Raw genomic sequence first — 6,000 nt, 5'->3', positions numbered from 1 at the left:
AAGGAGGAGTAGCAAAAAAACTGTTTTTCATTTGTTCCAATATGGCGGATAGTCACATTGTTGGAAAATGACAAATGAGATATCGACGGACTCGGCATAAGCCAAGGAACATAATGACGTAAAGAAATCAAAATTTGAACAATGTTTTCAAAAGTTATAAGCGTTTTTGCAAAATACCTTATATCTTTGGAACACTAGGTGGCGCTGTGTTCAATCTTCTCATGTACCTGCAGGACATTGTGTTGATGATCCATACTAAATTTTTTAAAGATATGTCAAATAGTTTAAAAGTTATTGCAAATTATGACAAAATTCAAAATGGCGGACACGTGGTACATTCCATCCTGGCAAAATCGGTATCCATGGATTCGGCATGACCCAAGGAATTCATAGATACCACATTTATGATTTTCTGACAAACTGTTCAAAAGTTATTGACCAAAATAGCTATTTTCCATATCTCATGACCTGTAGGTGGCGCTGTTCCCAACTTTGGCAAGGTCCCTCAAACCATGCTTCCAATCAAGTGTACCAATTTTTGTTTCGATTGATCAAACTTTGGCCGAGATACAGCCTCTACACCAATTTTGGGTCAACCTCATTAAGTTTGCGACATCATAACTTTTGAACAAAGATGAATAAAAAAATCTGTTCAGTCATTTCTATGCGGCTCAGTCCAAAGATCATTTGAGCAAATTTTGGACAAAATTGGACAAATTTTGAAGGAGGAGTAGCGAAAAAACGGAATACTGTACTTTACAAAATGGCTACTACTGTAATGGGCGGAGTCTTAATGTAAGCTATTGATTTTGATCACCATGATGAGATGAATCAAGTGTACTAAGTTTTATTTCTCTAGATCAAAGGGTTCAAAAGTTATAACCATTTCAATGTTGAATTTTTGAACTGGTGGTGGCGCTATAGAGTTGGTCCTAGAGACACCAAATTTGGTCCAATTACTATTCATGGCTATCTCTACAACTGTGCCAAATTTCATCATTTTCCTATGTACGGTTCATAGGGCTGCCATAGACTTCCATTGGCGGAAGAAGAAGAAGAAGAAGAAGAAGAAGAATAATAATAAATATAGCTGCAAGCAGCAATACAGGGGCCAAGCCCTGAAGCAGCAGCAACTCTCCCCATCCCTCCCCATCCCTCCCCTCCCCTCCCCATCCCTCCCCATCCCTCCCCTCCCCTGCCCTCCCTGCCCCTCTCCTGACCCCTGCCCCTCTCCTGCCCCCTCTGCCCCTCTCCTGCCCTTCCTTGAATTTTTGAACTGGTGGTGGCGCTATAGAGGTGGTCCTAGAGACTCTAAAATTGGTCCAATTACTATTCATTACAATCACTACAAGTGTGCTAAATTTGAAAAAAAAAAAAAAAAACAGCTGTTTTAGTAGTACAAGTGAAAATGAACTCAATATGAAGATGTTTTATATAAATTTGCTGCATGTTATATTTATGGAGATCCTTTCTCAGATACACATCATGTGTGGATCTAAAACAACTTTTCCACCACTTAAGGCCACAGTACTTCTTCAGTCTGGACATGTGCCACACAGGAATCGAACCCACGACCGTAATGGTTTTGGATTCATGACACATGGTTTAACAACTTGCGCCACTCAGAGGACGCAAATTTCAAAGCTGTAGAGGAGAGGCTTCAGTGTAAGAATAAGCACACAAAAACATGTTAACGAGATTAGCATGCTAAGATAGCTTAATGCTAATGTAGCTTATGGTTATCCTGATAGCTGAAGAGCCACATTAGAAAGAATGGCATCTGGTTAGCATGCTAACCAATTATTATGCTAAGGTAACTAGCATAAGGCAACAAACACAGGCTAGGTCAACTTCGGAGATGAATATCTCGGGAACGGTAGCAAATATCAAAAATCTGTTCAGTCATTTCTGTGCGGCTCGGTCCAAAGAACATCTGATCAAATTTTGGACAAAATTGAGCAAGATTTGAAGGAGGAGTAGCGAAAAAACTGTTTTTCATTTGTTCCAATATGGCGGATAGTCACATTGTTGGAAAATGACAAATGAGATATCGACGGACTCGGCATAAGCCAAGAAACATAATGACGTAAAGAAATCAAAATTTGAACAATGTTTTCAAAAGTTATAAGCGTTTTTGAAAAAGACCCTATATCTCTGGAACACTAGGTGGCGCTGCGTTCAATCTTCTCATGTACCTTCAGGACATTGTGTCGATGATCCATACTAAATTTTGTGAAGATATGTCAAATAGTTTAAAAGTTATTGCAAATTATGACAAAATTCAAAATGGCGGACACGTGGTACATCCCATCCTGGCAAAATCGGTATCCATGGATTCGGCATGACCCAAGGAATCCATAGATAATACATTTATGATTTTCTGACAAACTGTTCAAAAGTTATTGACCAAAATAGCTATTTTCCATATCTCATGACCTGTAGGTGGCGCTGTTCCCAACTTTGGCAAGGTCCCTCAAACCATGCTTCCAATCAAGTGTACCAATTTTTGTTTCGATTGATCAAACTTTGGCCGAGATACAGCCTCTACACCAATTTTGGGTCAACCTCATTAAGTTTGCGACATCATAACTTTTGAACAAAGATGAATAAAAAAATCTGTTCAGTCATTTCTGTGCGGCTCAGTCCAAAGATCATCTGATCAAATTTTGAACAAAATTGAGCAAGATTTGAAGGAGGAGTAGCAAAAAAACTGTTTTTCATTTGTTCCAATATGGCGGATAGTCACATTGTTGGAAAATGACAAATGAGATATCGACGGACTCGGCATAAGCCAAGGAACATAATGACGTAAAGAAATCAAAATTTGAACAATGTTTTCAAAAGTTATAAGCGTTTTTGCAAAATACCTTATATCTTTGGAACACTAGGTGGCGCTGTGTTCAATCTTCTCATGTACCTGCAGGACATTGTGTTGATGATCCATACTAAATTTTTTAAAGATATGTCAAATAGTTTAAAAGTTATTGCAAATTATGACAAAATTCAAAATGGCGGACACGTGGTACATTCCATCCTGGCAAAATCGGTATCCATGGATTCGGCATGACCCAAGGAATTCATAGATACCACATTTATGATTTTCTGACAAACTGTTCAAAAGTTATTGACCAAAATAGCTATTTTCCATATCTCATGACCTGTAGGTGGCGCTGTTCCCAACTTTGGCAAGGTCCCTCAAACCATGCTTCCAATCAAGTGTACCAATTTTTGTTTCGATTGATCAAACTTTGGCCGAGATACAGCCTCTACACCAATTTTGGGTCAACCTCATTAAGTTTGCGACATCATAACTTTTGAACAAAGATGAATAAAAAAATCTGTTCAGTCATTTCTATGCGGCTCAGTCCAAAGATCATTTGAGCAAATTTTGGACAAAATTGGACAAATTTTGAAGGAGGAGTAGCGAAAAAACGGAATACTGTACTTTACAAAATGGCTACTACTGTAATGGGCGGAGTCTTAATGTAAGCTATTGATTTTGATCACCATGATGAGATGAATCAAGTGTACTAAGTTTTATTTCTCTAGATCAAAGGGTTCAAAAGTTATAACCATTTCAATGTTGAATTTTTGAACTGGTGGTGGCGCTATAGAGTTGGTCCTAGAGACACCAAATTTGGTCCAATTACTATTCATGGCTATCTCTACAACTGTGCCAAATTTCATCATTTTCCTATGTACGGTTCATAGGGCTGCCATAGACTTCCATTGGCGGAAGAAGAAGAAGAAGAAGAAGAATAATAATAATAATAAGAAAACTAACAGATACAATAGGTGCCTTGCCCCTTCGGGGCTTGGCCCCTAATAAGAAAACTAACAGATACAATAGGTGCCTTGCCCCTTCGGGGCTTGGCCCCTAAATATAGCTGCAAGCAGCAATACAGGGGCCAAGCCGCTGTAGCACAGTAGGGCTGTAGCGCAATGCGGAGCCAGAAGAGCAAAAACAGCAGAAATAGAATGTACATGAAGAACAGATGGGTTCAGAGGTACAGATAGGATGAAATCAAAATGAACAAAAGTTCTGATGAGAACAAACACAGAATGTAGAAAAAAACACATTTCTAATCCCAGTGTTAGAAACATTAGTACAGCTTTTACCCAGATGATAAAGGAGTTGAAATGACAATTTTATACACAAATTCCAAAGTCGCCCCACACTGGTCTCGAACCCACGACCGGAACGGTTCGGGATTCATGACGCATGGTTGAACAGATTGCGCCACTCAGAGGACATGTTTTATAAAGCTGCAGAGGAGAGGCTTCAGTGTAAGAATAAGCACACAAAATCATGTTAACGAGATTAGCATGCTAAGCTAGCTTAATGCTAATGTAGCTTATGGTTATCCTGATAGCTGAAGAGCCACATTAGAAAGAATGGCATCTGGTTAGCATGCTAACCAATTATTATGCTAAGTTAACTAGCATAAGGCAAAAAATGCAGGCTAGGTCAACTTCGGAGATGAATATCTCGGGAACGGTAGCAAATATAAAAAATCTGTTCAGTCATTTCTGTGCGGCTCAGTCCAAAGAACATCTGATCAAATTTTGGACAAAATTGAACAAGATTTGAAGGAGGAGTAGCGAAAAAACTGTTTTTCATTTGTTCCAATATGGCGGACAGTCACATTGTTGGAAAATGACAAATGAGATATCGACGGAATTGGCATAAGCCAAGGAACATAAAGACGTAAAGAAATCAAAATTTGAACAATGTTTTCAAAAGTTATAAGCGTTTTTGCAAAATACCTTATATCTCTGGAACACTAGGTGGCGCTGTGTTCAATCTTCTCATGTACCTTCAAAGCCTTGTGTTGATCATCCATACAAAATTTTGTGAAGATATGTCAAATAGTTTAAAAGTTATTGCAAATTATGACAAAATTCAAAATGGCGGACACGTGGTACATCCTATCCTGGCAAAATTGATATCCACGGATTCGGCATGACCCAAGGAATCCATAGATACCACATTTGTGATTTTCTGACAAACTGTTCAAAAGTTATTGACCAAAATAGCAATTTTTCATATCTCATGACCCGTAGGTGGCGCTGTTCCCAACTTTGGCATGGAACCTCAGATCATGCTTCCGGTGAAGTGTACCAATTTTCGTTTCGATTGATCCAATTTTGGCTGAGATACAGCCTCTTAGCCAATTTTGGGTGGACCTCGTTAAGTTTGCGACACCATAACTTTTGAACAAAGATGAATAAAAAAAATCTGTTCAGTCATTTCTGTGCGGCTTAGTCCAAAGATCATTTGAGCAAATGTTGGACAAAATTGGAGAAATTTTGAAGGAGGAGTAGCAAAAAAACTGAATACTGTACTTTTCAAAATGGCCACTACTGTAATGGGCGGAGTCTTAATGTAATGTATTGGTTGTGATCAGAATGATGAGAGGAATCAGGTGTACTAAGTTTCATTTCTCTAGATCAAAGGGTTCAAAAGTTATAACCATTTCAATGTTGAATTTATGAACTGGTGGTGGCGCTATGGAGTTGGTCCTAGAGACTCAAAAATTGGTCGAATTACTATTCATTAGCATCACTAGAAGTGTACCAAATTTCATCATTTTCCTATTTACGGTTCATAGGGCTGCCATAGACTTCCATTGGCGGAAGAAGAAGAATAATAATAATAATAATAACTAGCATAAGGCAAAAAACACAGGCTAGGTCAACTTTGGAGACAAATATCTCGAGAACGGTAGTGAATATAAAAAATCTGTTGAGTCATTTCTCTGCGGCTCAGTCCAAAGAACATCTGATCAAATTTTGGGCAAAATTGAGCAAAATTTGAAGGAGGAGTAGCAAAAAAACTGTTTTTCATTTGCTCCAATATGGTGGACAGTCACATTGTTGGAAAATGACAATTGTGACATCGTCGGAATCTGCATCAGCCACGGAACATAATGACATAAAGAAATCAAAATTTGAACAATGTTTTCAAAAGTTATAAGCGTTTTTGCAAAATACCTTATA

This window comes from Squalius cephalus (genome assembly GCF_949319135.1).
Source record: "Squalius cephalus genome assembly, chromosome: 22".
NCBI classification, from domain to species: domain Eukaryota; kingdom Metazoa; phylum Chordata; class Actinopteri; order Cypriniformes; family Leuciscidae; genus Squalius; species Squalius cephalus.
Note: the sequence above shows the minus strand (reverse complement) of the source record.